This window comes from Lissotriton helveticus, chromosome 10 (genome assembly GCF_964261635.1).
Source record: "Lissotriton helveticus chromosome 10, aLisHel1.1, whole genome shotgun sequence".
Lineage (NCBI taxonomy): Eukaryota > Metazoa > Chordata > Amphibia > Caudata > Salamandridae > Lissotriton > Lissotriton helveticus.
This window is the reverse complement of record NC_136071.1, coordinates 591,731,155-591,758,947: the sequence shown is the minus strand read 5'-3', so window position 1 is coordinate 591,758,947 and position 27,793 is coordinate 591,731,155. Positions and strand designations below refer to the sequence as shown.

At 47.3% G+C, this 27,793-nt stretch overlaps 49 non-coding genes across 49 annotated transcripts; all 49 read left to right on the top strand.

Annotated features, from left to right (window-relative positions):
• The first annotated feature begins 178 nt into the window (after positions 1 to 178).
• On the top strand, positions 179 to 251 carry TRNAV-AAC (transfer RNA valine (anticodon AAC)). The gene has a single exon. It is a non-coding gene; the product is annotated as a tRNA-Val (tRNA).
• Positions 252 to 546: 295 nt separating this feature from the next.
• On the top strand, positions 547 to 658 carry TRNAL-CAA (transfer RNA leucine (anticodon CAA)). The gene is made up of 2 exons: positions 547 to 584; positions 613 to 658. It is a non-coding gene; the product is annotated as a tRNA-Leu (tRNA).
• A 930-nt stretch (positions 659 to 1,588) lies between these two features.
• TRNAP-CGG (transfer RNA proline (anticodon CGG)) lies at positions 1,589 to 1,660 on the top strand. Its single transcript has one exon. It is a non-coding gene; the product is annotated as a tRNA-Pro (tRNA).
• A 384-nt stretch (positions 1,661 to 2,044) lies between these two features.
• Positions 2,045 to 2,117, top strand: TRNAV-UAC (transfer RNA valine (anticodon UAC)). Its single transcript has one exon. It is a non-coding gene; the product is annotated as a tRNA-Val (tRNA).
• A 434-nt stretch (positions 2,118 to 2,551) lies between these two features.
• Positions 2,552 to 2,623, top strand: TRNAP-AGG (transfer RNA proline (anticodon AGG)). The gene has a single exon. It is a non-coding gene; the product is annotated as a tRNA-Pro (tRNA).
• Positions 2,624 to 3,008: 385 nt separating this feature from the next.
• TRNAV-AAC (transfer RNA valine (anticodon AAC)) lies at positions 3,009 to 3,081 on the top strand. Its single transcript has one exon. It is a non-coding gene; the product is annotated as a tRNA-Val (tRNA).
• Positions 3,082 to 3,376: 295 nt separating this feature from the next.
• On the top strand, positions 3,377 to 3,488 carry TRNAL-CAA (transfer RNA leucine (anticodon CAA)). Its single transcript has 2 exons — positions 3,377 to 3,414; positions 3,443 to 3,488. It is a non-coding gene; the product is annotated as a tRNA-Leu (tRNA).
• A 940-nt stretch (positions 3,489 to 4,428) lies between these two features.
• Positions 4,429 to 4,500, top strand: TRNAP-CGG (transfer RNA proline (anticodon CGG)). The gene has a single exon. It is a non-coding gene; the product is annotated as a tRNA-Pro (tRNA).
• A 384-nt stretch (positions 4,501 to 4,884) lies between these two features.
• Positions 4,885 to 4,957, top strand: TRNAV-UAC (transfer RNA valine (anticodon UAC)). The gene has a single exon. It is a non-coding gene; the product is annotated as a tRNA-Val (tRNA).
• A 434-nt stretch (positions 4,958 to 5,391) lies between these two features.
• Positions 5,392 to 5,463, top strand: TRNAP-AGG (transfer RNA proline (anticodon AGG)). The gene has a single exon. It is a non-coding gene; the product is annotated as a tRNA-Pro (tRNA).
• Positions 5,464 to 5,848: 385 nt separating this feature from the next.
• TRNAV-AAC (transfer RNA valine (anticodon AAC)) lies at positions 5,849 to 5,921 on the top strand. The gene has a single exon. It is a non-coding gene; the product is annotated as a tRNA-Val (tRNA).
• A 295-nt stretch (positions 5,922 to 6,216) lies between these two features.
• TRNAL-CAA (transfer RNA leucine (anticodon CAA)) lies at positions 6,217 to 6,328 on the top strand. Its single transcript has 2 exons — positions 6,217 to 6,254; positions 6,283 to 6,328. It is a non-coding gene; the product is annotated as a tRNA-Leu (tRNA).
• A 929-nt stretch (positions 6,329 to 7,257) lies between these two features.
• TRNAP-CGG (transfer RNA proline (anticodon CGG)) lies at positions 7,258 to 7,329 on the top strand. Its single transcript has one exon. It is a non-coding gene; the product is annotated as a tRNA-Pro (tRNA).
• A 384-nt stretch (positions 7,330 to 7,713) lies between these two features.
• Positions 7,714 to 7,786, top strand: TRNAV-UAC (transfer RNA valine (anticodon UAC)). The gene has a single exon. It is a non-coding gene; the product is annotated as a tRNA-Val (tRNA).
• A 434-nt stretch (positions 7,787 to 8,220) lies between these two features.
• TRNAP-AGG (transfer RNA proline (anticodon AGG)) lies at positions 8,221 to 8,292 on the top strand. The gene has a single exon. It is a non-coding gene; the product is annotated as a tRNA-Pro (tRNA).
• A 385-nt stretch (positions 8,293 to 8,677) lies between these two features.
• On the top strand, positions 8,678 to 8,750 carry TRNAV-AAC (transfer RNA valine (anticodon AAC)). The gene has a single exon. It is a non-coding gene; the product is annotated as a tRNA-Val (tRNA).
• Positions 8,751 to 9,045: 295 nt separating this feature from the next.
• Positions 9,046 to 9,157, top strand: TRNAL-CAA (transfer RNA leucine (anticodon CAA)). The gene is made up of 2 exons: positions 9,046 to 9,083; positions 9,112 to 9,157. It is a non-coding gene; the product is annotated as a tRNA-Leu (tRNA).
• A 941-nt stretch (positions 9,158 to 10,098) lies between these two features.
• On the top strand, positions 10,099 to 10,170 carry TRNAP-CGG (transfer RNA proline (anticodon CGG)). The gene has a single exon. It is a non-coding gene; the product is annotated as a tRNA-Pro (tRNA).
• Positions 10,171 to 10,554: 384 nt separating this feature from the next.
• Positions 10,555 to 10,627, top strand: TRNAV-UAC (transfer RNA valine (anticodon UAC)). Its single transcript has one exon. It is a non-coding gene; the product is annotated as a tRNA-Val (tRNA).
• Positions 10,628 to 11,061: 434 nt separating this feature from the next.
• TRNAP-AGG (transfer RNA proline (anticodon AGG)) lies at positions 11,062 to 11,133 on the top strand. Its single transcript has one exon. It is a non-coding gene; the product is annotated as a tRNA-Pro (tRNA).
• Positions 11,134 to 11,518: 385 nt separating this feature from the next.
• TRNAV-AAC (transfer RNA valine (anticodon AAC)) lies at positions 11,519 to 11,591 on the top strand. The gene has a single exon. It is a non-coding gene; the product is annotated as a tRNA-Val (tRNA).
• A 295-nt stretch (positions 11,592 to 11,886) lies between these two features.
• On the top strand, positions 11,887 to 11,998 carry TRNAL-CAA (transfer RNA leucine (anticodon CAA)). The gene is made up of 2 exons: positions 11,887 to 11,924; positions 11,953 to 11,998. It is a non-coding gene; the product is annotated as a tRNA-Leu (tRNA).
• Positions 11,999 to 12,938: 940 nt separating this feature from the next.
• TRNAP-CGG (transfer RNA proline (anticodon CGG)) lies at positions 12,939 to 13,010 on the top strand. Its single transcript has one exon. It is a non-coding gene; the product is annotated as a tRNA-Pro (tRNA).
• A 384-nt stretch (positions 13,011 to 13,394) lies between these two features.
• On the top strand, positions 13,395 to 13,467 carry TRNAV-UAC (transfer RNA valine (anticodon UAC)). Its single transcript has one exon. It is a non-coding gene; the product is annotated as a tRNA-Val (tRNA).
• Positions 13,468 to 13,901: 434 nt separating this feature from the next.
• TRNAP-AGG (transfer RNA proline (anticodon AGG)) lies at positions 13,902 to 13,973 on the top strand. Its single transcript has one exon. It is a non-coding gene; the product is annotated as a tRNA-Pro (tRNA).
• Positions 13,974 to 14,358: 385 nt separating this feature from the next.
• On the top strand, positions 14,359 to 14,431 carry TRNAV-AAC (transfer RNA valine (anticodon AAC)). Its single transcript has one exon. It is a non-coding gene; the product is annotated as a tRNA-Val (tRNA).
• Positions 14,432 to 14,726: 295 nt separating this feature from the next.
• Positions 14,727 to 14,838, top strand: TRNAL-CAA (transfer RNA leucine (anticodon CAA)). Its single transcript has 2 exons — positions 14,727 to 14,764; positions 14,793 to 14,838. It is a non-coding gene; the product is annotated as a tRNA-Leu (tRNA).
• A 929-nt stretch (positions 14,839 to 15,767) lies between these two features.
• Positions 15,768 to 15,839, top strand: TRNAP-CGG (transfer RNA proline (anticodon CGG)). The gene has a single exon. It is a non-coding gene; the product is annotated as a tRNA-Pro (tRNA).
• Positions 15,840 to 16,223: 384 nt separating this feature from the next.
• TRNAV-UAC (transfer RNA valine (anticodon UAC)) lies at positions 16,224 to 16,296 on the top strand. Its single transcript has one exon. It is a non-coding gene; the product is annotated as a tRNA-Val (tRNA).
• A 434-nt stretch (positions 16,297 to 16,730) lies between these two features.
• Positions 16,731 to 16,802, top strand: TRNAP-AGG (transfer RNA proline (anticodon AGG)). Its single transcript has one exon. It is a non-coding gene; the product is annotated as a tRNA-Pro (tRNA).
• A 385-nt stretch (positions 16,803 to 17,187) lies between these two features.
• TRNAV-AAC (transfer RNA valine (anticodon AAC)) lies at positions 17,188 to 17,260 on the top strand. The gene has a single exon. It is a non-coding gene; the product is annotated as a tRNA-Val (tRNA).
• A 295-nt stretch (positions 17,261 to 17,555) lies between these two features.
• TRNAL-CAA (transfer RNA leucine (anticodon CAA)) lies at positions 17,556 to 17,667 on the top strand. Its single transcript has 2 exons — positions 17,556 to 17,593; positions 17,622 to 17,667. It is a non-coding gene; the product is annotated as a tRNA-Leu (tRNA).
• A 940-nt stretch (positions 17,668 to 18,607) lies between these two features.
• On the top strand, positions 18,608 to 18,679 carry TRNAP-CGG (transfer RNA proline (anticodon CGG)). The gene has a single exon. It is a non-coding gene; the product is annotated as a tRNA-Pro (tRNA).
• Positions 18,680 to 19,063: 384 nt separating this feature from the next.
• Positions 19,064 to 19,136, top strand: TRNAV-UAC (transfer RNA valine (anticodon UAC)). Its single transcript has one exon. It is a non-coding gene; the product is annotated as a tRNA-Val (tRNA).
• A 434-nt stretch (positions 19,137 to 19,570) lies between these two features.
• TRNAP-AGG (transfer RNA proline (anticodon AGG)) lies at positions 19,571 to 19,642 on the top strand. The gene has a single exon. It is a non-coding gene; the product is annotated as a tRNA-Pro (tRNA).
• Positions 19,643 to 20,027: 385 nt separating this feature from the next.
• On the top strand, positions 20,028 to 20,100 carry TRNAV-AAC (transfer RNA valine (anticodon AAC)). Its single transcript has one exon. It is a non-coding gene; the product is annotated as a tRNA-Val (tRNA).
• Positions 20,101 to 20,395: 295 nt separating this feature from the next.
• TRNAL-CAA (transfer RNA leucine (anticodon CAA)) lies at positions 20,396 to 20,507 on the top strand. The gene is made up of 2 exons: positions 20,396 to 20,433; positions 20,462 to 20,507. It is a non-coding gene; the product is annotated as a tRNA-Leu (tRNA).
• Positions 20,508 to 21,436: 929 nt separating this feature from the next.
• On the top strand, positions 21,437 to 21,508 carry TRNAP-CGG (transfer RNA proline (anticodon CGG)). Its single transcript has one exon. It is a non-coding gene; the product is annotated as a tRNA-Pro (tRNA).
• A 384-nt stretch (positions 21,509 to 21,892) lies between these two features.
• TRNAV-UAC (transfer RNA valine (anticodon UAC)) lies at positions 21,893 to 21,965 on the top strand. The gene has a single exon. It is a non-coding gene; the product is annotated as a tRNA-Val (tRNA).
• A 434-nt stretch (positions 21,966 to 22,399) lies between these two features.
• Positions 22,400 to 22,471, top strand: TRNAP-AGG (transfer RNA proline (anticodon AGG)). The gene has a single exon. It is a non-coding gene; the product is annotated as a tRNA-Pro (tRNA).
• A 385-nt stretch (positions 22,472 to 22,856) lies between these two features.
• TRNAV-AAC (transfer RNA valine (anticodon AAC)) lies at positions 22,857 to 22,929 on the top strand. The gene has a single exon. It is a non-coding gene; the product is annotated as a tRNA-Val (tRNA).
• Positions 22,930 to 23,224: 295 nt separating this feature from the next.
• TRNAL-CAA (transfer RNA leucine (anticodon CAA)) lies at positions 23,225 to 23,336 on the top strand. Its single transcript has 2 exons — positions 23,225 to 23,262; positions 23,291 to 23,336. It is a non-coding gene; the product is annotated as a tRNA-Leu (tRNA).
• Positions 23,337 to 24,265: 929 nt separating this feature from the next.
• TRNAP-CGG (transfer RNA proline (anticodon CGG)) lies at positions 24,266 to 24,337 on the top strand. The gene has a single exon. It is a non-coding gene; the product is annotated as a tRNA-Pro (tRNA).
• Positions 24,338 to 24,721: 384 nt separating this feature from the next.
• Positions 24,722 to 24,794, top strand: TRNAV-UAC (transfer RNA valine (anticodon UAC)). Its single transcript has one exon. It is a non-coding gene; the product is annotated as a tRNA-Val (tRNA).
• A 434-nt stretch (positions 24,795 to 25,228) lies between these two features.
• Positions 25,229 to 25,300, top strand: TRNAP-AGG (transfer RNA proline (anticodon AGG)). Its single transcript has one exon. It is a non-coding gene; the product is annotated as a tRNA-Pro (tRNA).
• A 385-nt stretch (positions 25,301 to 25,685) lies between these two features.
• TRNAV-AAC (transfer RNA valine (anticodon AAC)) lies at positions 25,686 to 25,758 on the top strand. Its single transcript has one exon. It is a non-coding gene; the product is annotated as a tRNA-Val (tRNA).
• A 295-nt stretch (positions 25,759 to 26,053) lies between these two features.
• TRNAL-CAA (transfer RNA leucine (anticodon CAA)) lies at positions 26,054 to 26,165 on the top strand. The gene is made up of 2 exons: positions 26,054 to 26,091; positions 26,120 to 26,165. It is a non-coding gene; the product is annotated as a tRNA-Leu (tRNA).
• A 940-nt stretch (positions 26,166 to 27,105) lies between these two features.
• Positions 27,106 to 27,177, top strand: TRNAP-CGG (transfer RNA proline (anticodon CGG)). The gene has a single exon. It is a non-coding gene; the product is annotated as a tRNA-Pro (tRNA).
• Positions 27,178 to 27,561: 384 nt separating this feature from the next.
• On the top strand, positions 27,562 to 27,634 carry TRNAV-UAC (transfer RNA valine (anticodon UAC)). The gene has a single exon. It is a non-coding gene; the product is annotated as a tRNA-Val (tRNA).
• The last annotated feature ends 159 nt before the right edge of the window (positions 27,635 to 27,793 follow it).

Below are 27,793 nucleotides of genomic sequence, written 5' to 3'. Positions count from 1 at the left end.
GTCTGTCGATGCCTGCACAAGTACATTTTGAATACGTCTAATTGCAAGCATGTTGGATGATATCTCTGAGGTTTTCACACTTGTTCTGCACATTCTGAGCCGCTGCTGATACAGCAGAATAGAAGTAGGGTGAAGCCTTGAGAGGAACTTTGCTTTAACAGTAGCAAGCAGCAAGGTTGTTTCTGTAGTGTAGTGGTCATCACGTTCGCCTAACACGCGAAAGGTCCCCGGTTCGAGACCGGGCAGAAACACTGAGCGCTGGCTGCTTTTATGTGCACACTCTAAAACCTTATTATCTGAATGCAAGTTTAAGAAGAGGTGGTCTTTGAACACAGTGAGCCGTGGGAAACTTTCTTTACCTTTGCAAGACGAAACAAAGTTATCTGCATCCGTCATCTGGGGGTCGTTCTTGTGCCTATTTTTATTTTATTTAAGCTATGTTGTATTGTTGGGGCCTTTACACCTGTGACATTGCTGTGAAGGTTGTAAGTGGAAACATTGGCAGGTGCAGATAGAAGAGTTAGACCTAAGCCCCCCTCATGAGCCGTCAGGATGGCCGAGTGGTCTAAGGTGCCAGACTCAAGAGAGCTTGATCTTCAGTGTAGCTGAGCCTTCTGGTCTCCTCATGGAGGCGTGGGTTCAAATCCCAATTCTGACAGGTCCCTTTTACACCCGTGAATCTTCCTGTTTTTTGCAGTGCGTTCCCGGCAAACACCACAATCTTTGCAGGAACCTGTAGCATGTGAAGAGAAATCCACCAACAATCAGGCTGGGCCCTCAATCACAATTCCATGGATTTCTGGAAATGACACCTCAGGCACACCTTCCATTAAATTTGCACTCCATCACAGTAACTGCCATGCTGGGTTTCTAACTAAGCAGTTGATCCCATCATTTGTTGTGAGGCTCTCCTGCCACCTTTTGGGCAGAGAAGGCACTGTCCCTGCAAAAACACAGGCAGACATGTTCAACAGGGCTTCCTGGTTATGTGGGAGGAGCAGAATGCCATTGGTCCCCCCTTGCAAATTCTAATTTACATAAGGAAGACAGAGAGGTAGCTGGGAGTAGGCACTGCACACGGGCATTGCACTCTCTCTTATGATTTGCAGCCAATTCTAGATTGAGGCAGGAGGAAAGGAGGTGACTCGCCCAACAATGGCTATACTGAGAAGTCAGCCACTCTGGGTCTCCCAGGTGAGTGTTTCAGGCCTGTGAGCCACTCATATAAATCTCGCCTGATCGAGCGCTGAGCGAGCGCGTTTGAATCCAAATATCAAACCCCTCTTTCTCAGGCGCAGGAAATGGTGGGCCCTTCATTGCTTCTGGTGTGGAAGTCTATGGGGCAAGGGTCCAGGACTTGCAGAGGAGAACAATTGCCAGAAAGTGCTTGCTGTTCTCATCTGTGCCTTTTTTCTGCTCACTGGCTGATAGGAGATTGGCTGCCCCCTTTCTTGCTAGAGTGAAAAAACAACAACTTGAGAGAAAACATGACGTTGTGAGGCTCACTTAGAGGGAGACTAGCCAAATAGCCCTGCTTTTTTTCTGAAAGACGCTTCAGAAATTGTTCAAAATGTCTCCTGGCCACTCAGGCTCGTTGGTCTAGGGGTATGATTCTTGCTTCGGGTGCGAGAGGTCCTGGGTTCAAATCCCGGACGAGCCCATGCTGTGGACATTTTCAGGATGCTTGTAATATAGGAGCATTTCTTCTTTTCAATGCTATAAGACGCTGTGTATGTCGAGAAAGTTCCTTACCCTGCACGCTATTTTCCACTTGTGGCGGGATAAAGGAGTGCAGGACTTCTTTGCAACTGCTTTTCTGGGCCAGACCAGCATGGTAGGAACATTACATGCATAGTGTTTTTCTAGTGTAATTTCAGGATATGGTTTCAAAATCGCCTCTTGGAATAAAAGTGGTCCTCATTCCTGTCTTCCAAAGAAATAGAGACCGGGTAAGGAGAGCCCAACTTTGAGCTTCAAGGACATTGGCCCTTAGTCTGTGCATTCCAGCCCAATACATGCCAACAAGATTCCTGAGTTAGTGTCTGTTTCTGTAGTGTAGTGGTTATCACGTTCGCCTTACACGCGAAAGGTCCCTGGTTCGAGACCGGGCAGAAACAGCGTTTTGCTGTTTTTAACAGTGTTTGCCTTTACTGGCTGACTTTATAGGAAAGCTGAGATAATAGAGGCTGTCTATCCCTCACCAACCTGACGTAGTGTGCTCCAGGGATCTCAGTGACAGCTCGAAAAGAGAAGTGACGATAGCTTGCACCATTCGCTTGCTCGCCCTTTGCTCTGAAGGGTGGGCCTACTTCATGAAAGCAAGGAATGAGAGCAGAAATGCTTTTCTTGTCCTCACCGCAAGCAGACACTTAGAGAAAACAAACTGTCTGAAGGACAGAGGCTTTTTAATTTCTTGTTTGATGACGGCCATGGAAAAGACAGCAATCATATTGCAGAAGAGAGCAACATGTGCAGTTGCTTGCTTTGGGTGAAGCATTCACCGACTAGCTGCCACTAACCCCTGGAGCCATGTCAGAGGTGACTCTTGCGTGGCTCGTTGGTCTAGGGGTATGATTCTCGCTTAGGGTGCGAGAGGTCCCGGGTTCAAATCCCGGACGAGCCCTTTTTAGAGCTAAACATACAAATCGTACTAAAAATGCACTATGCCTGACTATTTCTAGTAATACTCGGTGCATTGTTGCGCAACATATTCCTAACCTCAGAAGAAAAATGGATCACCGTGCTTTTTCTGCCTACCTGCTTAGTCTCAGTGTGTCCCAGGTGATGCTTTCCCAAGCTGTACTCGCAGACATTTAGGCATCAGATATTTGTCTGTCGATGCCTGCACAAGTACATTTTGAATACGTCTAATTGCAAGCATGTTGGATGATATCTCTGAGGTTTTCACACTTGTTCTGCACATTCTGAGCCGCTGCTGATACAGCAGAATAGAAGTAGGGTGAAGCCTTGAGAGGAACTTTGCTTTAACAGTAGCAAGCAGCAAGGTTGTTTCTGTAGTGTAGTGGTCATCACGTTCGCCTAACACGCGAAAGGTCCCCGGTTCGAGACCGGGCAGAAACACTGAGCGTTGGCTGCTTTTATGTGCACACTCTAAAACCTTATTATCTGAATGCAAGTTTAAGAAGAGGTGGTCTTTGAACACAGTGAGCCGTGGGAAACTTTCTTTACCTTTGCAAGACGAAACAAAGTTATCTGCATCCGTCATCTGGGGGTCGTTCTTGTGCCTATTTTTATTTTATTTAAGCTATGTTGTATTGTTGGGGCCTTTACACCTGTGACATTGCTGTGAAGGTTGTAAGTGGAAACATTGGCAGGTGCAGATAGAAGAGTTAGACCTAAGCCCCCCTCATGAGCCGTCAGGATGGCCGAGTGGTCTAAGGTGCCAGACTCAAGAGAGCTTGATCTTCAGTGTAGCTGAGCCTTCTGGTCTCCTCATGGAGGCGTGGGTTCAAATCCCAATTCTGACAGGTCCCTTTTACACCCGTGAATCTTCCTGTTTTTTGCAGTGCGTTCCCGGCAAACACCACAATCTTTGCAGGAACCTGTAGCATGTGAAGAGAAATCCACCAACAATCAGGCTGGGCCCTCAATCACAATTCCATGGATTTCTGGAAATGACACCTCAGGCACACCTTCCATTAAATTTGCACTCCATCACAGTAACTGCCATGCTGGGTTTCTAACTAAGCAGTTGATCCCATCATTTGTTGTGAGGCTCTCCTGCCACCTTTTGGGCAGAGAAGGCACTGTCCCTGCAAAAACACAGGCAGACATGTTCAACAGGGCTTCCTGGTTATGTGGGAGGAGCAGAATGCCATTGGTCCCCCCTTGCAAATTCTAATTTACATAAGGAAGACAGAGAGGTAGCTGGGAGTAGGCACTGCACACGGGCATTGCACTCTCTCTTATGATTTGCAGCCAATTCTAGATTGAGGCAGGAGGAAAGGAGGTGACTCGCCCAACAATGGCTATACTGAGAAGTCAGCCACTCTGGGTCTCCCAGGTGAGTGTTTCAGGCCTGTGAGCCACTCATATAAATCTCGCCTGATCGAGCCTGATCGAGCGCTGAGCGAGCGCGTTTGAATCCAAATATCAAACCCCTCTTTCTCAGGCGCAGGAAATGGTGGGCCCTTCATTGCTTCTGGTGTGGAAGTCTATGGGGCAAGGGTCCAGGACTTGCAGAGGAGAACAATTGCCAGAAAGTGCTTGCTGTTCTCATCTGTGCCTTTTTTCTGCTCACTGGCTGATAGGAGATTGGCTGCCCCCTTTCTTGCTAGAGTGAAAAAACAACAACTTGAGAGAAAACATGACGTTGTGAGGCTCACTTAGAGGGAGACTAGCCAAATAGCCCTGCTTTTTTTCTGAAAGACGCTTCAGAAATTGTTCAAAATGTCTCCTGGCCACTCAGGCTTGTTGGTCTAGGGGTATGATTCTCGCTTCGGGTGCGAGAGGTCCCGGGTTCAAATCCCGGACGAGCCCATGCTGTGGACATTTTCAGGATGCTTGTAATATAGGAGCATTTCTTCTTTTCAATGCTATAAGACGCTGTGTATGTCGAGAAAGTTCCTTACCCTGCACGCTATTTTCCACTTGTGGCGGGATAAAGGAGTGCAGGACTTCTTTGCAACTGCTTTTCTGGGCCAGACCAGCATGGTAGGAACATTACATGCATAGTGTTTTTCTAGTGTAATTTCAGGATATGGTTTCAAAATCGCCTCTTGGAATAAAAGTGGTCCTCATTCCTGTCTTCCAAAGAAATAGAGACCGGGTAAGGAGAGCCCAACTTTGAGCTTCAAGGACATTGGCCCTTAGTCTGTGCATTCCAGCCCAATACATGCCAACAAGATTCCTGAGTTAGTGTCTGTTTCTGTAGTGTAGTGGTTATCACGTTCGCCTTACACGCGAAAGGTCCCTGGTTCGAGACCGGGCAGAAACAGCGTTTTGCTGTTTTTAACAGTGTTTGCCTTTACTGGCTGACTTTATAGGAAAGCTGAGATAATAGAGGCTGTCTATCCCTCACCAACCTGACGTAGTGTGCTCCAGGGATCTCAGTGACAGCTCGAAAAGAGAAGTGACGATAGCTTGCGCCATTCGCTTGCTCGCCCTTTGCTCTGAAGGGTGGGCCTACTTCATGAAAGCAAGGAATGAGAGCAGAAATGCTTTTCTTGTCCTCACCGCAAGCAGACACTTAGAGAAAACAAACTGTCTGAAGGACAGAGGCTTTTTAATTTCTTGTTTGATGACGGCCATGGAAAAGACAGCAATCATATTGCAGAAGAGAGCAACATGTGCAGTTGCTTGCTTTGGGTGAAGCATTCACCGACTAGCTGCCACTAACCCCTGGAGCCATGTCAGAGGTGACTCTTGCGTGGCTCGTTGGTCTAGGGGTATGATTCTCGCTTAGGGTGCGAGAGGTCCCGGGTTCAAATCCCGGACGAGCCCTTTTTAGAGCTAAACATACAAATTGTACTAAAAATGCACTATGCCTGACTATTTCTAGTAATACTCGGTGCATTGTTGCGCAACATATTCCTAACCTCAGAAGAAAAATGGATCACCGTGCTTTTTCTGCCTACCTGCTTAGTCTCAGTGTGTCCCAGGTGATGCTTTCCCAAGCTGTACTCGCAGACATTTAGGCATCAGATATTTGTCTGTCGATGCCTGCACAAGTAAATTTTGAATACGTCTAATTGCAAGCATGTTGGATGATATCTCTGAGGTTTTCACACTTGTTCTGCACATTCTGAGCCGCTGCTGATACAGCAGAATAGAAGTAGGGTGAAGCCTTGAGAGGAACTTTGCTTTAACAGTAGCAAGCAGCAAGGTCGTTTCTGTAGTGTAGTGGTCATCACGTTCGCCTAACACGCGAAAGGTCCCCGGTTCGAGACCGGGCAGAAACACTGAGCGTTGGCTGCTTTTATGTGCACACTCTAAAACCTTATTATCTGAATGCAAGTTTAAGAAGAGGTGGTCTTTGAAAACAGTGAGCCGTGGGAAACTTTCTTTACCTTTGCAAGACGAAACAAAGTTATCTGCATCCGTCATCTGGGGGTCGTTCTTGTGCCTATTTTTATTTTGTTTAAGCTATGTTGTATTGTTGGGGCCTTTACACCTGTGACATTGCTGTGAAGGTTGTAAGTGGAAACATTGGCAGGTGCAGATAGAAGAGTTAGACCTAAGCCCCCCTCATGAGCCGTCAGGATGGCCGAGTGGTCTAAGGTGCCAGACTCAAGAGAGCTTGATCTTCAGTGTAGCTGAGCCTTCTGGTCTCCTCATGGAGGCGTGGGTTCAAATCCCAATTCTGACAGGTCCCTTTTACACCCGTGAATCTTCCTGTTTTTTGCAGTGCGTTCCCGGCAAACACCACAATCTTTGCAGGAACCTGTAGCATGTGAAGAGAAATCCACCAACAATCAGGCTGGGCCCTCAATCACAATTCCATGGATTTCTGGAAATGACACCTCAGGCACACCTTCCATTAAATTTGCACTCCATCACAGTAACTGCCATGCTGGGTTTCTAACTAAGCAGTTGATCCCATCATTTGTTGTGAGGCTCTCCTGCCACCTTTTGGGCAGAGAAGGCACTGTCCCTGCAAAAACACAGGCAGACATGTTCAACAGGGCTTCCTGGTTATGTGGGAGGAGCAGAATGCCATTGGTCCCCCCTTGCAAATTCTAATTTACATAAGGAAGACAGAGAGGTAGCTGGGAGTAGGCACTGCACACGGGCATTGCACTCTCTCTTATGATTTGCAGCCAATTCTAGATTGAGGCAGGAGGAAAGGAGGTGACTCGCCCAACAATGGCTATACTGAGAAGTCAGCCACTCTGGGTCTCCCAGGTGAGTGTTTCAGGCCTGTGAGCCACTCATATAAATCTCGCCTGATCGAGCCTGATCGAGCGCGTTTGAATCCAAATATCAAACCCCTCTTTCTCAGGCGCAGGAAATGGTGGGCCCTTCATTGCTTCTGGTGTGGAAGTCTATGGGGCAAGGGTCCAGGACTTGCAGAGGAGAACAATTGCCAGAAAGTGCTTGCTGTTCTCATCTGTGCCTTTTTTCTGCTCACTGGCTGATAGGAGATTGGCTGCCCCCTTTCTTGCTAGAGTGAAAAAACAACAACTTGAGAGAAAACATGACGTTTTGAGGCTCACTTAGAGGGAGACTAGCCAAATAGCCCTGCTTTTTTTCTGAAAGACGCTTCAGAAATTGTTCAAAATGTCTCCTGGCCACTCAGGCTCGTTGGTCTAGGGGTATGATTCTCGCTTCGGGTGCGAGAGGTCCTGGGTTCAAATCCCGGACGAGCCCATGCTGTGGACATTTTCAGGATGCTTGTAATATAGGAGCATTTCTTCTTTTCAATGCTATAAGACGCTGTGTATGTCGAGAAAGTTCCTTACCCTGCACGCTATTTTCCACTTGTGGCGGGATAAAGGAGTGCAGGACTTCTTTGCAACTGCTTTTCTGGGCCAGACCAGCATGGTAGGAACATTACATGCATAGTGTTTTTCTAGTGTAATTTCAGGATATGGTTTCAAAATCGCCTCTTGGAATAAAAGTGGTCCTCATTCCTGTCTTCCAAAGAAATAGAGACCGGGTAAGGAGAGCCCAACTTTGAGCTTGAAGGACATTGGCCCTTAGTCTGTGCATTCCAGCCCAATACATGCCAACAAGATTCCTGAGTTAGTGTCTGTTTCTGTAGTGTAGTGGTTATCACGTTCGCCTTACACGCGAAAGGTCCCTGGTTCGAGACCGGGCAGAAACAGCGTTTTGCTGTTTTTAACAGTGTTTGCCTTTACTGGCTGACTTTATAGGAAAGCTGAGATAATAGAGGCTGTCTATCCCTCACCAACCTGACGTAGTGTGCTCCAGGGATCTCAGTGACAGCTCGAAAAGAGAAGTGACGATAGCTTGCGCCATTCGCTTGCTCGCCCTTTGCTCTGAAGGGTGGGCCTACTTCATGAAAGCAAGGAATGAGAGCAGAAATGCTTTTCTTGTCCTCACCGCAAGCAGACACTTAGAGAAAACAAACTGTCTGAAGGACAGAGGCTTTTTAATTTCTTGTTTGATGACGGCCATGGAAAAGACAGCAATCATATTGCAGAAGAGAGCAACATGTGCAGTTGCTTGCTTTGGGTGAAGCATTCACCGACTAGCTGCCACTAACCCCTGGAGCCATGTCAGAGGTGACTCTTGCGTGGCTCGTTGGTCTAGGGGTATGATTCTCGCTTAGGGTGCGAGAGGTCCCGGGTTCAAATCCCGGACGAGCCCTTTTTAGAGCTAAACATACAAATCGTACTAAAAATGCACTATGCCTGACTATTTCTAGTAATACTCGGTGCATTGTTGCGCAACATATTCCTAACCTCAGAAGAAAAATGGATCACCGTGCTTTTTCTGCCTACATGCTTAGTCTCAGTGTGTCCCAGGTGATGCTTTCCCAAGCTGTACTCGCAGACATTTAGGCATCAGATATTTGTCTGTCGATGCCTGCACAAGTACATTTTGAATACGTCTAATTGCAAGCATGTTGGATGATATCTCTGAGGTTTTCACACTTGTTCTGCACATTCTGAGCCGCTGCTGATACAGCAGAATAGAAGTAGGGTGAAGCCTTGAGAGGAACTTTGCTTTAACAGTAGCAAGCAGCAAGGTTGTTTCTGTAGTGTAGTGGTCATCACGTTCGCCTAACACGCGAAAGGTCCCCGGTTCGAGACCGGGCAGAAACACTGAGCGTTGGCTGCTTTTATGTGCACACTCTAAAACCTTATTATCTGAATGCAAGTTTAAGAAGAGGTGGTCTTTGAACACAGTGAGCCGTGGGAAACTTTCTTTACCTTTGCAAGACGAAACAAAGTTATCTGCATCCGTCATCTGGGGGTCGTTCTTGTGCCTATTTTTATTTTATTTAAGCTATGTTGTATTGTTGGGGCCTTTACACCTGTGACATTGCTGTGAAGGTTGTAAGTGGAAACATTGGCAGGTGCAGATAGAAGAGTTAGACCTAAGCCCCCCTCATGAGCCGTCAGGATGGCCGAGTGGTCTAAGGTGCCAGACTCAAGAGAGCTTGATCTTCAGTGTAGCTGAGCCTTCTGGTCTCCTCATGGAGGCGTGGGTTCAAATCCCAATTCTGACAGGTCCCTTTTACACCCGTGAATCTTCCTGTTTTTTGCAGTGCGTTCCCGGCAAACACCACAATCTTTGCAGGAACCTGTAGCATGTGAAGAGAAATCCACCAACAATCAGGCTGGGCCCTCAATCACAATTCCATGGATTTCTGGAAATGACACCTCAGGCACACCTTCCATTAAATTTGCACTCCATCACAGTAACTGCCATGCTGGGTTTCTAACTAAGCAGTTGATCCCATCATTTGTTGTGAGGCTCTCCTGCCACCTTTTGGGCAGAGAAGGCACTGTCCCTGCAAAAAACACAGGCAGACATGTTCAACAGGGCTTCCTGGTTATGTGGGAGGAGCAGAATGCCATTGGTCCCCCCTTGCAAATTCTAATTTACATAAGGAAGACAGAGAGGTAGCTGGGAGTAGGCACTGCACACGGGCATTGCACTCTCTCTTATGATTTGCAGCCAATTCTAGATTGAGGCAGGAGGAAAGGAGGTGACTCGCCCAACAATGGCTATACTGAGAAGTCAGCCACTCTGGGTCTCCCAGGTGAGTGTTTCAGGCCTGTGAGCCACTCATATAAATCTCGCCTGATCGAGCCTGATCGAGCGCTGAGCGAGCGCGTTTGAATCCAAATATCAAACCCCTCTTTCTCAGGCGCAGGAAATGGTGGGCCCTTCATTGCTTCTGGTGTGGAAGTCTATGGGGCAAGGGTCCAGGACTTGCAGAGGAGAACAATTGCCAGAAAGTGCTTGCTGTTCTCATCTGTGCCTTTTTTCTGCTCACTGGCTGATAGGAGATTGGCTGCCCCCTTTCTTGCTAGAGTGAAAAAACAACAACTTGAGAGAAAACATGACGTTGTGAGGCTCACTTAGAGGGAGACTAGCCAAATAGCCCTGCTTTTTTTCTGAAAGACGCTTCAGAAATTGTTCAAAATGTCTCCTGGCCACTCAGGCTTGTTGGTCTAGGGGTATGATTCTCGCTTCGGGTGCGAGAGGTCCCGGGTTCAAATCCCGGACGAGCCCATGCTGTGGACATTTTCAGGATGCTTGTAATATAGGAGCATTTCTTCTTTTCAATGCTATAAGACGCTGTGTATGTCGAGAAAGTTCCTTACCCTGCACGCTATTTTCCACTTGTGGCGGGATAAAGGAGTGCAGGACTTCTTTGCAACTGCTTTTCTGGGCCAGACCAGCATGGTAGGAACATTACATGCATAGTGTTTTTCTAGTGTAATTTCAGGATATGGTTTCAAAATCGCCTCTTGGAATAAAAGTGGTCCTCATTCCTGTCTTCCAAAGAAATAGAGACCGGGTAAGGAGAGCCCAACTTTGAGCTTCAAGGACATTGGCCCTTAGTCTGTGCATTCCAGCCCAATACATGCCAACAAGATTCCTGAGTTAGTGTCTGTTTCTGTAGTGTAGTGGTTATCACGTTCGCCTTACACGCGAAAGGTCCCTGGTTCGAGACCGGGCAGAAACAGCGTTTTGCTGTTTTTAACAGTGTTTGCCTTTACTGGCTGACTTTATAGGAAAGCTGAGATAATAGAGGCTGTCTATCCCTCACCAACCTGACGTAGTGTGCTCCAGGGATCTCAGTGACAGCTCGAAAAGAGAAGTGACGATAGCTTGCGCCATTCGCTTGCTCGCCCTTTGCTCTGAAGGGTGGGCCTACTTCATGAAAGCAAGGAATGAGAGCAGAAATGCTTTTCTTGTCCTCACCGCAAGCAGACACTTAGAGAAAACAAACTGTCTGAAGGACAGAGGCGTTTTAATTTCTTGTTTGATGACGGCCATGGAAAAGACAGCAATCATATTGCAGAAGAGAGCAACATGTGCAGTTGCTTGCTTTGGGTGAAGCATTCACCGACTAGCTGCCACTAACCCCTGGAGCCATGTCAGAGGTGACTCTTGCGTGGCTCGTTGGTCTAGGGGTATGATTCTCGCTTAGGGTGCGAGAGGTCCCGGGTTCAAATCCCGGACGAGCCCTTTTTAGAGCTAAACATACAAATCGTACTAAAAATGCACTATGCCTGACTATTTCTAGTAATACTCGGTGCATTGTTGCGCAACATATTCCTAACCTCAGAAGAAAAATGGATCACCGTGCTTTTTCTGCCTACCTGCTTAGTCTCAGTGTGTCCCAGGTGATGCTTTCCCAAGCTGTACTCGCAGACATTTAGGCATCAGATATTTGTCTGTCGATGCCTGCACAAGTACATTTTGAATACGTCTAATTGCAAGCATGTTGGATGATATCTCTGAGGTTTTCACACTTGTTCTGCACATTCTGAGCCGCTGCTGATACAGCAGAATAGAAGTAGGGTGAAGCCTTGAGAGGAACTTTGCTTTAACAGTAGCAAGCAGCAAGGTCGTTTCTGTAGTGTAGTGGTCATCACGTTCGCCTAACACGCGAAAGGTCCCCGGTTCGAGACCGGGCAGAAACACTGAGCGTTGGCTGCTTTTATGTGCACACTCTAAAACCTTATTATCTGAATGCAAGTTTAAGAAGAGGTGGTCTTTGAACACAGTGAGCCGTGGGAAACTTTCTTTACCTTTGCAAGACGAAACAAAGTTATCTGCATCCGTCATCTGGGGGTCGTTCTTGTGCCTATTTTTATTTTATTTAAGCTATGTTGTATTGTTGGGGCCTTTACACCTGTGACATTGCTGTGAAGGTTGTAAGTGGAAACATTGGCAGGTGCAGATAGAAGAGTTAGACCTAAGCCCCCCTCATGAGCCGTCAGGATGGCCGAGTGGTCTAAGGTGCCAGACTCAAGAGAGCTTGATCTTCAGTGTAGCTGAGCCTTCTGGTCTCCTCATGGAGGCGTGGGTTCAAATCCCAATTCTGACAGGTCCCTTTTACACCCGTGAATCTTCCTGTTTTTTGCAGTGCGTTCCCGGCAAACACCACAATCTTTGCAGGAACCTGTAGCATGTGAAGAGAAATCCACCAACAATCAGGCTGGGCCCTCAATCACAATTCCATGGATTTCTGGAAATGACACCTCAGGCACACCTTCCATTAAATTTGCACTCCATCACAGTAACTGCCATGCTGGGTTTCTAACTAAGCAGTTGATCCCATCATTTGTTGTGAGGCTCTCCTGCCACCTTTTGGGCAGAGAAGGCACTGTCCCTGCAAAAACACAGGCAGACATGTTCAACAGGGCTTCCTGGTTATGTGGGAGGAGCAGAATGCCATTGGTCCCCCCTTGCAAATTCTAATTTACATAAGGAAGACAGAGAGGTAGCTGGGAGTAGGCACTGCACACGGGCATTGCACTCTCTCTTATGATTTGCAGCCAATTCTAGATTGAGGCAGGAGGAAAGGAGGTGACTCGCCCAACAATGGCTATACTGAGAAGTCAGCCACTCTGGGTCTCCCAGGTGAGTGTTTCAGGCCTGTGAGCCACTCATATAAATCTCGCCTGATCGAGCCTGATCGAGCGCTGAGCGAGCGCGTTTGAATCCAAATATCAAACCCCTCTTTCTCAGGCGCAGGAAATGGTGGGCCCTTCATTGCTTCTGGTGTGGAAGTCTATGGGGCAAGGGTCCAGGACTTGCAGAGGAGAACAATTGCCAGAAAGTGCTTGCTGTTCTCATCTGTGCCTTTTTTCTGCTCACTGGCTGATAGGAGATTGGCTGCCCCCTTTCTTGCTAGAGTGAAAAAACAACAACTTGAGAGAAAACATGACGTTGTGAGGCTCACTTAGAGGGAGACTAGCCAAATAGCCCTGCTTTTTTTCTGAAAGACGCTTCAGAAATTGTTCAAAATGTCTCCTGGCCACTCAGGCTCGTTGGTCTAGGGGTATGATTCTCGCTTCGGGTGCGAGAGGTCCTGGGTTCAAATCCCGGACGAGCCCATGCTGTGGACATTTTCAGGATGCTTGTAATATAGGAGCATTTCTTCTTTTCAATGCTATAAGACGCTGTGTATGTCGAGAAAGTTCCTTACCCTGCACGCTATTTTCCACTTGTGGCGGGATAAAGGAGTGCAGGACTTCTTTGCAACTGCTTTTCTGGGCCAGACCAGCATGGTAGGAACATTACATGCATAGTGTTTTTCTAGTGTAATTTCAGGATATGGTTTCAAAATCGCCTCTTGGAATAAAAGTGGTCCTCATTCCTGTCTTCCAAAGAAATAGAGACCGGGTAAGGAGAGCCCAACTTTGAGCTTCAAGGACATTGGCCCTTAGTCTGTGCATTCCAGCCCAATACATGCCAACAAGATTCCTGAGTTAGTGTCTGTTTCTGTAGTGTAGTGGTTATCACGTTCGCCTTACACGCGAAAGGTCCCTGGTTCGAGACCGGGCAGAAACAGCGTTTTGCTGTTTTTAACAGTGTTTGCCTTTACTGGCTGACTTTATAGGAAAGCTGAGATAATAGAGGCTGTCTATCCCTCACCAACCTGACGTAGTGTGCTCCAGGGATCTCAGTGACAGCTCGAAAAGAGAAGTGACGATAGCTTGCGCCATTCGCTTGCTCGCCCTTTGCTCTGAAGGGTGGGCCTACTTCATGAAAGCAAGGAATGAGAGCAGAAATGCTTTTCTTGTCCTCACCGCAAGCAGACACTTAGAGAAAACAAACTGTCTGAAGGACAGAGGCTTTTTAATTTCTTGTTTGATGACGGCCATGGAAAAGACAGCAATCATATTGCAGAAGAGAGCAACATGTGCAGTTGCTTGCTTTGGGTGAAGCATTCACCGACTAGCTGCCACTAACCCCTGGAGCCATGTCAGAGGTGACTCTTGCGTGGCTCGTTGGTCTAGGGGTATGATTCTCGCTTAGGGTGCGAGAGGTCCCGGGTTCAAATCCCGGACGAGCCCTTTTTAGAGCTAAACATACAAATCGTACTAAAAATGCACTATGCCTGACTATTTCTAGTAATACTCGGTGCATTGTTGCGCAACATATTCCTAACCTCAGAAGAAAAATGGATCACCGTGCTTTTTCTGCCTACCTGCTTAGTCTCAGTGTGTCCCAGGTGATGCTTTCCCAAGCTGTACTCGCAGACATTTAGGCATCAGATATTTGTCTGTCGATGCCTGCACAAGTACATTTTGAATACGTCTAATTGCAAGCATGTTGGATGATATCTCTGAGGTTTTCACACTTGTTCTGCACATTCTGAGCCGCTGCTGATACAGCAGAATAGAAGTAGGGTGAAGCCTTGAGAGGAACTTTGCTTTAACAGTAGCAAGCAGCAAGGTTGTTTCTGTAGTGTAGTGGTCATCACGTTCGCCTAACACGCGAAAGGTCCCCGGTTCGAGACCGGGCAGAAACACTGAGCGTTGGCTGCTTTTATGTGCACACTCTAAAACCTTATTATCTGAATGCAAGTTTAAGAAGAGGTGGTCTTTGAACACAGTGAGCCGTGGGAAACTTTCTTTACCTTTGCAAGACGAAACAAAGTTATCTGCATCCGTCATCTGGGGGTCGTTCTTGTGCCTATTTTTATTTTATTTAAGCTATGTTGTATTGTTGGGGCCTTTACACCTGTGACATTGCTGTGAAGGTTGTAAGTGGAAACATTGGCAGGTGCAGATAGAAGAGTTAGACCTAAGCCCCCCTCATGAGCCGTCAGGATGGCCGAGTGGTCTAAGGTGCCAGACTCAAGAGAGCTTGATCTTCAGTGTAGCTGAGCCTTCTGGTCTCCTCATGGAGGCGTGGGTTCAAATCCCAATTCTGACAGGTCCCTTTTACACCCGTGAATCTTCCTGTTTTTTGCAGTGCGTTCCCGGCAAACACCACAATCTTTGCAGGAACCTGTAGCATGTGAAGAGAAATCCACCAACAATCAGGCTGGGCCCTCAATCACAATTCCATGGATTTCTGGAAATGACACCTCAGGCACACCTTCCATTAAATTTGCACTCCATCACAGTAACTGCCATGCTGGGTTTCTAACTAAGCAGTTGATCCCATCATTTGTTGTGAGGCTCTCCTGCCACCTTTTGGGCAGAGAAGGCACTGTCCCTGCAAAAACACAGGCAGACATGTTCAACAGGGCTTCCTGGTTATGTGGGAGGAGCAGAATGCCATTGGTCCCCCCTTGCAAATTCTAATTTACATAAGGAAGACAGAGAGGTAGCTGGGAGTAGGCACTGCACACGGGCATTGCACTCTCTCTTATGATTTGCAGCCAATTCTAGATTGAGGCAGGAGGAAAGGAGGTGACTCGCCCAACAATGGCTATACTGAGAAGTCAGCCACTCTGGGTCTCCCAGGTGAGTGTTTCAGGCCTGTGAGCCACTCATATAAATCTCGCCTGATCGAGCCTGATCGAGCGCGTTTGAATCCAAATATCAAACCCCTCTTTCTCAGGCGCAGGAAATGGTGGGCCCTTCATTGCTTCTGGTGTGGAAGTCTATGGGGCAAGGGTCCAGGACTTGCAGAGGAGAACAATTGCCAGAAAGTGCTTGCTGTTCTCATCTGTGCCTTTTTTCTGCTCACTGGCTGATAGGAGATTGGCTGCCCCCTTTCTTGCTAGAGTGAAAAAACAACAACTTGAGAGAAAACATGACGTTTTGAGGCTCACTTAGAGGGAGACTAGCCAAATAGCCCTGCTTTTTTTCTGAAAGACGCTTCAGAAATTGTTCAAAATGTCTCCTGGCCACTCAGGCTCGTTGGTCTAGGGGTATGATTCTCGCTTCGGGTGCGAGAGGTCCTGGGTTCAAATCCCGGACGAGCCCATGCTGTGGACATTTTCAGGATGCTTGTAATATAGGAGCATTTCTTCTTTTCAATGCTATAAGACGCTGTGTATGTCGAGAAAGTTCCTTACCCTGCACGCTATTTTCCACTTGTGGCGGGATAAAGGAGTGCAGGACTTCTTTGCAACTGCTTTTCTGGGCCAGACCAGCATGGTAGGAACATTACATGCATAGTGTTTTTCTAGTGTAATTTCAGGATATGGTTTCAAAATCGCCTCTTGGAATAAAAGTGGTCCTCATTCCTGTCTTCCAAAGAAATAGAGACCGGGTAAGGAGAGCCCAACTTTGAGCTTCAAGGACATTGGCCCTTAGTCTGTGCATTCCAGCCCAATACATGCCAACAAGATTCCTGAGTTAGTGTCTGTTTCTGTAGTGTAGTGGTTATCACGTTCGCCTTACACGCGAAAGGTCCCTGGTTCGAGACCGGGCAGAAACAGCGTTTTGCTGTTTTTAACAGTGTTTGCCTTTACTGGCTGACTTTATAGGAAAGCTGAGATAATAGAGGCTGTCTATCCCTCACCAACCTGACGTAGTGTGCTCCAGGGATCTCAGTGACAGCTCGAAAAGAGAAGTGACGATAGCTTGCGCCATTCGCTTGCTCGCCCTTTGCTCTGAAGGGTGGGCCTACTTCATGAAAGCAAGGAATGAGAGCAGAAATGCTTTTCTTGTCCTCACCGCAAGCAGACACTTAGAGAAAACAAACTGTCTGAAGGACAGAGGCTTTTTAATTTCTTGTTTGATGACGGCCATGGAAAAGACAGCAATCATATTGCAGAAGAGAGCAACATGTGCAGTTGCTTGCTTTGGGTGAAGCATTCACCGACTAGCTGCCACTAACCCCTGGAGCCATGTCAGAGGTGACTCTTGCGTGGCTCGTTGGTCTAGGGGTATGATTCTCGCTTAGGGTGCGAGAGGTCCCGGGTTCAAATCCCGGACGAGCCCTTTTTAGAGCTAAACATACAAATCGTACTAAAAATGCACTATGCCTGACTATTTCTAGTAATACTCGGTGCATTGTTGCGCAACATATTCCTAACCTCAGAAGAAAAATGGATCACCGTGCTTTTTCTGCCTACCTGCTTAGTCTCAGTGTGTCCCAGGTGATGCTTTCCCAAGCTGTACTCGCAGACATTTAGGCATCAGATATTTGTCTGTCGATGCCTGCACAAGTACATTTTGAATACGTCTAATTGCAAGCATGTTGGATGATATCTCTGAGGTTTTCACACTTGTTCTGCACATTCTGAGCCGCTGCTGATACAGCAGAATAGAAGTAGGGTGAAGCCTTGAGAGGAACTTTGCTTTAACAGTAGCAAGCAGCAAGGTTGTTTCTGTAGTGTAGTGGTCATCACGTTCGCCTAACACGCGAAAGGTCCCCGGTTCGAGACCGGGCAGAAACACTGAGCGTTGGCTGCTTTTATGTGCACACTCTAAAACCTTATTATCTGAATGCAAGTTTAAGAAGAGGTGGTCTTTGAACACAGTGAGCCGTGGGAAACTTTCTTTACCTTTGCAAGACGAAACAAAGTTATCTGCATCCGTCATCTGGGGGTCGTTCTTGTGCCTATTTTTATTTTATTTAAGCTATGTTGTATTGTTGGGGCCTTTACACCTGTGACATTGCTGTGAAGGTTGTAAGTGGAAACATTGGCAGGTGCAGATAGAAGAGTTAGACCTAAGCCCCCCTCATGAGCCGTCAGGATGGCCGAGTGGTCTAAGGTGCCAGACTCAAGAGAGCTTGATCTTCAGTGTAGCTGAGCCTTCTGGTCTCCTCATGGAGGCGTGGGTTCAAATCCCAATTCTGACAGGTCCCTTTTACACCCGTGAATCTTCCTGTTTTTTGCAGTGCGTTCCCGGCAAACACCACAATCTTTGCAGGAACCTGTAGCATGTGAAGAGAAATCCACCAACAATCAGGCTGGGCCCTCAATCACAATTCCATGGATTTCTGGAAATGACACCTCAGGCACACCTTCCATTAAATTTGCACTCCATCACAGTAACTGCCATGCTGGGTTTCTAACTAAGCAGTTGATCCCATCATTTGTTGTGAGGCTCTCCTGCCACCTTTTGGGCAGAGAAGGCACTGTCCCTGCAAAAACACAGGCAGACATGTTCAACAGGGCTTCCTGGTTATGTGGGAGGAGCAGAATGCCATTGGTCCCCCCTTGCAAATTCTAATTTACATAAGGAAGACAGAGAGGTAGCTGGGAGTAGGCACTGCACACGGGCATTGCACTCTCTCTTATGATTTGCAGCCAATTCTAGATTGAGGCAGGAGGAAAGGAGGTGACTCGCCCAACAATGGCTATACTGAGAAGTCAGCCACTCTGGGTCTCCCAGGTGAGTGTTTCAGGCCTGTGAGCCACTCATATAAATCTCGCCTGATCGAGCCTGATCGAGCGCTGAGCGAGCGCGTTTGAATCCAAATATCAAACCCCTCTTTCTCAGGCGCAGGAAATGGTGGGCCCTTCATTGCTTCTGGTGTGGAAGTCTATGGGGCAAGGGTCCAGGACTTGCAGAGGAGAACAATTGCCAGAAAGTGCTTGCTGTTCTCATCTGTGCCTTTTTTCTGCTCACTGGCTGATAGGAGATTGGCTGCCCCCTTTCTTGCTAGAGTGAAAAAACAACAACTTGAGAGAAAACATGACGTTTTGAGGCTCACTTAGAGGGAGACTAGCCAAATAGCCCTGCTTTTTTTCTGAAAGACGCTTCAGAAATTGTTCAAAATGTCTCCTGGCCACTCAGGCTTGTTGGTCTAGGGGTATGATTCTCGCTTCGGGTGCGAGAGGTCCCGGGTTCAAATCCCGGACGAGCCCATGCTGTGGACATTTTCAGGATGCTTGTAATATAGGAGCATTTCTTCTTTTCAATGCTATAAGACGCTGTGTATGTCGAGAAAGTTCCTTACCCTGCACGCTATTTTCCACTTGTGGCGGGATAAAGGAGTGCAGGACTTCTTTGCAACTGCTTTTCTGGGCCAGACCAGCATGGTAGGAACATTACATGCATAGTGTTTTTCTAGTGTAATTTCAGGATATGGTTTCAAAATCGCCTCTTGGAATAAAAGTGGTCCTCATTCCTGTCTTCCAAAGAAATAGAGACCGGGTAAGGAGAGCCCAACTTTGAGCTTCAAGGACATTGGCCCTTAGTCTGTGCATTCCAGCCCAATACATGCCAACAAGATTCCTGAGTTAGTGTCTGTTTCTGTAGTGTAGTGGTTATCACGTTCGCCTTACACGCGAAAGGTCCCTGGTTCGAGACCGGGCAGAAACAGCGTTTTGCTGTTTTTAACAGTGTTTGCCTTTACTGGCTGACTTTATAGGAAAGCTGAGATAATAGAGGCTGTCTATCCCTCACCAACCTGACGTAGTGTGCTCCAGGGATCTCAGTGACAGCTCGAAAAGAGAAGTGACGATAGCTTGCGCCATTCGCTTGCTCGCCCTTTGCTCTGAAGGGTGGGCCTACTTCATGAAAGCAAGGAATGAGAGCAGAAATGCTTTTCTTGTCCTCACCGCAAGAAGACACTTAGAGAAAACAAACTGTCTGAAGGACAGAGGCTTTTTAATTTCTTGTTTGATGACGGCCATGGAAAAGACAGCAATCATATTGCAGAAGAGAGCAACATGTGCAGTTGCTTGCTTTGGGTGAAGCATTCACCGACTAGCTGCCACTAACCCCTGGAGCCATGTCAGAGGTGACTCTTGCGTGGCTCGTTGGTCTAGGGGTATGATTCTCGCTTAGGGTGCGAGAGGTCCCGGGTTCAAATCCCGGACGAGCCCTTTTTAGAGCTAAACATACAAATTGTACTAAAAATGCACTATGCCTGACTATTTCTAGTAATACTCGGTGCATTGTTGCGCAACATATTCCTAACCTCAGAAGAAAAATGGATCACCGTGCTTTTTCTGCCTACCTGCTTAGTCTCAGTGTGTCCCAGGTGATGCTTTCCCAAGCTGTACTCGCAGACATTTAGGCATCAGATATTTGTCTGTCGATGCCTGCACAAGTAAATTTTGAATACGTCTAATTGCAAGCATGTTGGATGATATCTCTGAGGTTTTCACACTTGTTCTGCACATTCTGAGCCGCTGCTGATACAGCAGAATAGAAGTAGGGTGAAGCCTTGAGAGGAACTTTGCTTTAACAGTAGCAAGCAGCAAGGTCGTTTCTGTAGTGTAGTGGTCATCACGTTCGCCTAACACGCGAAAGGTCCCCGGTTCGAGACCGGGCAGAAACACTGAGCGTTGGCTGCTTTTATGTGCACACTCTAAAACCTTATTATCTGAATGCAAGTTTAAGAAGAGGTGGTCTTTGAAAACAGTGAGCCGTGGGAAACTTTCTTTACCTTTGCAAGACGAAACAAAGTTATCTGCATCCGTCATCTGGGGGTCGTTCTTGTGCCTATTTTTATTTTGTTTAAGCTATGTTGTATTGTTGGGGCCTTTACACCTGTGACATTGCTGTGAAGGTTGTAAGTGGAAACATTGGCAGGTGCAGATAGAAGAGTTAGACCTAAGCCCCCCTCATGAGCCGTCAGGATGGCCGAGTGGTCTAAGGTGCCAGACTCAAGAGAGCTTGATCTTCAGTGTAGCTGAGCCTTCTGGTCTCCTCATGGAGGCGTGGGTTCAAATCCCAATTCTGACAGGTCCCTTTTACACCCGTGAATCTTCCTGTTTTTTGCAGTGCGTTCCCGGCAAACACCACAATCTTTGCAGGAACCTGTAGCATGTGAAGAGAAATCCACCAACAATCAGGCTGGGCCCTCAATCACAATTCCATGGATTTCTGGAAATGACACCTCAGGCACACCTTCCATTAAATTTGCACTCCATCACAGTAACTGCCATGCTGGGTTTCTAACTAAGCAGTTGATCCCATCATTTGTTGTGAGGCTCTCCTGCCACCTTTTGGGCAGAGAAGGCACTGTCCCTGCAAAAACACAGGCAGACATGTTCAACAGGGCTTCCTGGTTATGTGGGAGGAGCAGAATGCCATTGGTCCCCCCTTGCAAATTCTAATTTACATAAGGAAGACAGAGAGGTAGCTGGGAGTAGGCACTGCACACGGGCATTGCACTCTCTCTTATGATTTGCAGCCAATTCTAGATTGAGGCAGGAGGAAAGGAGGTGACTCGCCCAACAATGGCTATACTGAGAAGTCAGCCACTCTGGGTCTCCCAGGTGAGTGTTTCAGGCCTGTGAGCCACTCATATAAATCTCGCCTGATCGAGCCTGATCGAGCGCGTTTGAATCCAAATATCAAACCCCTCTTTCTCAGGCGCAGGAAATGGTGGGCCCTTCATTGCTTCTGGTGTGGAAGTCTATGGGGCAAGGGTCCAGGACTTGCAGAGGAGAACAATTGCCAGAAAGTGCTTGCTGTTCTCATCTGTGCCTTTTTTCTGCTCACTGGCTGATAGGAGATTGGCTGCCCCCTTTCTTGCTAGAGTGAAAAAACAACAACTTGAGAGAAAACATGACGTTGTGAGGCTCACTTAGAGGGAGACTAGCCAAATAGCCCTGCTTTTTTTCTGAAAGACGCTTCAGAAATTGTTCAAAATGTCTCCTGGCCACTCAGGCTCGTTGGTCTAGGGGTATGATTCTCGCTTCGGGTGCGAGAGGTCCTGGGTTCAAATCCCGGACGAGCCCATGCTGTGGACATTTTCAGGATGCTTGTAATATAGGAGCATTTCTTCTTTTCAATGCTATAAGACGCTGTGTATGTCGAGAAAGTTCCTTACCCTGCACGCTATTTTCCACTTGTGGCGGGATAAAGGAGTGCAGGACTTCTTTGCAACTGCTTTTCTGGGCCAGACCAGCATGGTAGGAACATTACATGCATAGTGTTTTTCTAGTGTAATTTCAGGATATGGTTTCAAAATCGCCTCTTGGAATAAAAGTGGTCCTCATTCCTGTCTTCCAAAGAAATAGAGACCGGGTAAGGAGAGCCCAACTTTGAGCTTCAAGGACATTGGCCCTTAGTCTGTGCATTCCAGCCCAATACATGCCAACAAGATTCCTGAGTTAGTGTCTGTTTCTGTAGTGTAGTGGTTATCACGTTCGCCTTACACGCGAAAGGTCCCTGGTTCGAGACCGGGCAGAAACAGCGTTTTGCTGTTTTTAACAGTGTTTGCCTTTACTGGCTGACTTTATAGGAAAGCTGAGATAATAGAGGCTGTCTATCCCTCACCAACCTGACGTAGTGTGCTCCAGGGATCTCAGTGACAGCTCGAAAAGAGAAGTGACGATAGCTTGCACCATTCGCTTGCTCGCCCTTTGCTCTGAAGGGTGGGCCTACTTCATGAAAGCAAGGAATGAGAGCAGAAATGCTTTTCTTGTCCTCACCGCAAGCAGACACTTAGAGAAAACAAACTGTCTGAAGGACAGAGGCTTTTTAATTTCTTGTTTGATGACGGCCATGGAAAAGACAGCAATCATATTGCAGAAGAGAGCAACATGTGCAGTTGCTTGCTTTGGGTGAAGCATTCACCGACTAGCTGCCACTAACCCCTGGAGCCATGTCAGAGGTGACTCTTGCGTGGCTCGTTGGTCTAGGGGTATGATTCTCGCTTAGGGTGCGAGAGGTCCCGGGTTCAAATCCCGGACGAGCCCTTTTTAGAGCTAAACATACAAATCGTACTAAAAATGCACTATGCCTGACTATTTCTAGTAATACTCGGTGCATTGTTGCGCAACATATTCCTAACCTCAGAAGAAAAATGGATCACCGTGCTTTTTCTGCCTACCTGCTTAGTCTCAGTGTGTCCCAGGTGATGCTTTCCCAAGCTGTACTCGCAGACATTTAGGCATCAGATATTTGTCTGTCGATGCCTGCACAAGTACATTTTGAATACGTCTAATTGCAAGCATGTTGGATGATATCTCTGAGGTTTTCACACTTGTTCTGCACATTCTGAGCCGCTGCTGATACAGCAGAATAGAAGTAGGGTGAAGCCTTGAGAGGAACTTTGCTTTAACAGTAGCAAGCAGCAAGGTTGTTTCTGTAGTGTAGTGGTCATCACGTTCGCCTAACACGCGAAAGGTCCCCGGTTCGAGACCGGGCAGAAACACTGAGCGTTGGCTGCTTTTATGTGCACACTCTAAAACCTTATTATCTGAATGCAAGTTTAAGAAGAGGTGGTCTTTGAACACAGTGAGCCGTGGGAAACTTTCTTTACCTTTGCAAGACGAAACAAAGTTATCTGCATCCGTCATCTGGGGGTCGTTCTTGTGCCTATTTTTATTTTATTTAAGCTATGTTGTATTGTTGGGGCCTTTACACCTGTGACATTGCTGTGAAGGTTGTAAGTGGAAACATTGGCAGGTGCAGATAGAAGAGTTAGACCTAAGCCCCCCTCATGAGCCGTCAGGATGGCCGAGTGGTCTAAGGTGCCAGACTCAAGAGAGCTTGATCTTCAGTGTAGCTGAGCCTTCTGGTCTCCTCATGGAGGCGTGGGTTCAAATCCCAATTCTGACAGGTCCCTTTTACACCCGTGAATCTTCCTGTTTTTTGCAGTGCGTTCCCGGCAAACACCACAATCTTTGCAGGAACCTGTAGCATGTGAAGAGAAATCCACCAACAATCAGGCTGGGCCCTCAATCACAATTCCATGGATTTCTGGAAATGACACCTCAGGCACACCTTCCATTAAATTTGCACTCCATCACAGTAACTGCCATGCTGGGTTTCTAACTAAGCAGTTGATCCCATCATTTGTTGTGAGGCTCTCCTGCCACCTTTTGGGCAGAGAAGGCACTGTCCCTGCAAAAACACAGGCAGACATGTTCAACAGGGCTTCCTGGTTATGTGGGAGGAGCAGAATGCCATTGGTCCCCCCTTGCAAATTCTAATTTACATAAGGAAGACAGAGAGGTAGCTGGGAGTAGGCACTGCACACGGGCATTGCACTCTCTCTTATGATTTGCAGCCAATTCTAGATTGAGGCAGGAGGAAAGGAGGTGACTCGCCCAACAATGGCTATACTGAGAAGTCAGCCACTCTGGGTCTCCCAGGTGAGTGTTTCAGGCCTGTGAGCCACTCATATAAATCTCGCCTGATCGAGCCTGATCGAGCGCGTTTGAATCCAAATATCAAACCCCTCTTTCTCAGGCGCAGGAAATGGTGGGCCCTTCATTGCTTCTGGTGTGGAAGTCTATGGGGCAAGGGTCCAGGACTTGCAGAGGAGAACAATTGCCAGAAAGTGCTTGCTGTTCTCATCTGTGCCTTTTTTCTGCTCACTGGCTGATAGGAGATTGGCTGCCCCCTTTCTTGCTAGAGTGAAAAAACAACAACTTGAGAGAAAACATGACGTTTTGAGGCTCACTTAGAGGGAGACTAGCCAAATAGCCCTGCTTTTTTTCTGAAAGACGCTTCAGAAATTGTTCAAAATGTCTCCTGGCCACTCAGGCTCGTTGGTCTAGGGGTATGATTCTCGCTTCGGGTGCGAGAGGTCCTGGGTTCAAATCCCGGACGAGCCCATGCTGTGGACATTTTCAGGATGCTTGTAATATAGGAGCATTTCTTCTTTTCAATGCTATAAGACGCTGTGTATGTCGAGAAAGTTCCTTACCCTGCACGCTATTTTCCACTTGTGGCGGGATAAAGGAGTGCAGGACTTCTTTGCAACTGCTTTTCTGGGCCAGACCAGCATGGTAGGAACATTACATGCATAGTGTTTTTCTAGTGTAATTTCAGGATATGGTTTCAAAATCGCCTCTTGGAATAAAAGTGGTCCTCATTCCTGTCTTCCAAAGAAATAGAGACCGGGTAAGGAGAGCCCAACTTTGAGCTTCAAGGACATTGGCCCTTAGTCTGTGCATTCCAGCCCAATACATGCCAACAAGATTCCTGAGTTAGTGTCTGTTTCTGTAGTGTAGTGGTTATCACGTTCGCCTTACACGCGAAAGGTCCCTGGTTCGAGACCGGGCAGAAACAGCGTTTTGCTGTTTTTAACAGTGTTTGCCTTTACTGGCTGACTTTATAGGAAAGCTGAGATAATAGAGGCTGTCTATCCCTCACCAACCTGACGTAGTGTGCTCCAGGGATCTCAGTGACAGCTCGAAAAGAGAAGTGACGATAGCTTGCGCCATTCGCTTGCTCGCCCTTTGCTCTGAAGGGTGGGCCTACTTCATGAAAGCAAGGAATGAGAGCAGAAATGCTTTTCTTGTCCTCACCGCAAGCAGACACTTAGAGAAAACAAACTGTCTGAAGGACAGAGGCTTTTTAATTTCTTGTTTGATGACGGCCATGGAAAAGACAGCAATCATATTGCAGAAGAGAGCAACATGTGCAGTTGCTTGCTTTGGGTGAAGCATTCACCGACTAGCTGCCACTAACCCCTGGAGCCATGTCAGAGGTGACTCTTGCGTGGCTCGTTGGTCTAGGGGTATGATTCTCGCTTAGGGTGCGAGAGGTCCCGGGTTCAAATCCCGGACGAGCCCTTTTTAGAGCTAAACATACAAATCGTACTAAAAATGCACTATGCCTGACTATTTCTAGTAATACTCGGTGCATTGTTGCGCAACATATTCCTAACCTCAGAAGAAAAATGGATCACCGTGCTTTTTCTGCCTACCTGCTTAGTCTCAGTGTGTCCCAGGTGATGCTTTCCCAAGCTGTACTCGCAGACATTTAGGCATCAGATATTTGTCTGTCGATGCCTGCACAAGTACATTTTGAATACGTCTAATTGCAAGCATGTTGGATGATATCTCTGAGGTTTTCACACTTGTTCTGCACATTCTGAGCCGCTGCTGATACAGCAGAATAGAAGTAGGGTGAAGCCTTGAGAGGAACTTTGCTTTAACAGTAGCAAGCAGCAAGGTTGTTTCTGTAGTGTAGTGGTCATCACGTTCGCCTAACACGCGAAAGGTCCCCGGTTCGAGACCGGGCAGAAACACTGAGCGTTGGCTGCTTTTATGTGCACACTCTAAAACCTTATTATCTGAATGCAAGTTTAAGAAGAGGTGGTCTTTGAACACAGTGAGCCGTGGGAAACTTTCTTTACCTTTGCAAGACGAAACAAAGTTATCTGCATCCGTCATCTGGGGGTCGTTCTTGTGCCTATTTTTATTTTATTTAAGCTATGTTGTATTGTTGGGGCCTTTACACCTGTGACATTGCTGTGAAGGTTGTAAGTGGAAACATTGGCAGGTGCAGATAGAAGAGTTAGACCTAAGCCCCCCTCATGAGCCGTCAGGATGGCCGAGTGGTCTAAGGTGCCAGACTCAAGAGAGCTTGATCTTCAGTGTAGCTGAGCCTTCTGGTCTCCTCATGGAGGCGTGGGTTCAAATCCCAATTCTGACAGGTCCCTTTTACACCCGTGAATCTTCCTGTTTTTTGCAGTGCGTTCCCGGCAAACACCACAATCTTTGCAGGAACCTGTAGCATGTGAAGAGAAATCCACCAACAATCAGGCTGGGCCCTCAATCACAATTCCATGGATTTCTGGAAATGACACCTCAGGCACACCTTCCATTAAATTTGCACTCCATCACAGTAACTGCCATGCTGGGTTTCTAACTAAGCAGTTGATCCCATCATTTGTTGTGAGGCTCTCCTGCCACCTTTTGGGCAGAGAAGGCACTGTCCCTGCAAAAACACAGGCAGACATGTTCAACAGGGCTTCCTGGTTATGTGGGAGGAGCAGAATGCCATTGGTCCCCCCTTGCAAATTCTAATTTACATAAGGAAGACAGAGAGGTAGCTGGGAGTAGGCACTGCACACGGGCATTGCACTCTCTCTTATGATTTGCAGCCAATTCTAGATTGAGGCAGGAGGAAAGGAGGTGACTCGCCCAACAATGGCTATACTGAGAAGTCAGCCACTCTGGGTCTCCCAGGTGAGTGTTTCAGGCCTGTGAGCCACTCATATAAATCTCGCCTGATCGAGCCTGATCGAGCGCTGAGCGAGCGCGTTTGAATCCAAATATCAAACCCCTCTTTCTCAGGCGCAGGAAATGGTGGGCCCTTCATTGCTTCTGGTGTGGAAGTCTATGGGGCAAGGGTCCAGGACTTGCAGAGGAGAACAATTGCCAGAAAGTGCTTGCTGTTCTCATCTGTGCCTTTTTTCTGCTCACTGGCTGATAGGAGATTGGCTGCCCCCTTTCTTGCTAGAGTGAAAAAACAACAACTTGAGAGAAAACATGACGTTTTGAGGCTCACTTAGAGGGAGACTAGCCAAATAGCCCTGCTTTTTTTCTGAAAGACGCTTCAGAAATTGTTCAAAATGTCTCCTGGCCACTCAGGCTTGTTGGTCTAGGGGTATGATTCTCGCTTCGGGTGCGAGAGGTCCCGGGTTCAAATCCCGGACGAGCCCATGCTGTGGACATTTTCAGGATGCTTGTAATATAGGAGCATTTCTTCTTTTCAATGCTATAAGACGCTGTGTATGTCGAGAAAGTTCCTTACCCTGCACGCTATTTTCCACTTGTGGCGGGATAAAGGAGTGCAGGACTTCTTTGCAACTGCTTTTCTGGGCCAGACCAGCATGGTAGGAACATTACATGCATAGTGTTTTTCTAGTGTAATTTCAGGATATGGTTTCAAAATCGCCTCTTGGAATAAAAGTGGTCCTCATTCCTGTCTTCCAAAGAAATAGAGACCGGGTAAGGAGAGCCCAACTTTGAGCTTCAAGGACATTGGCCCTTAGTCTGTGCATTCCAGCCCAATACATGCCAACAAGATTCCTGAGTTAGTGTCTGTTTCTGTAGTGTAGTGGTTATCACGTTCGCCTTACACGCGAAAGGTCCCTGGTTCGAGACCGGGCAGAAACAGCGTTTTGCTGTTTTTAACAGTGTTTGCCTTTACTGGCTGACTTTATAGGAAAGCTGAGATAATAGAGGCTGTCTATCCCTCACCAACCTGACGTAGTGTGCTCCAGGGATCTCAGTGACAGCTCGAAAAGAGAAGTGACGATAGCTTGCGCCATTCGC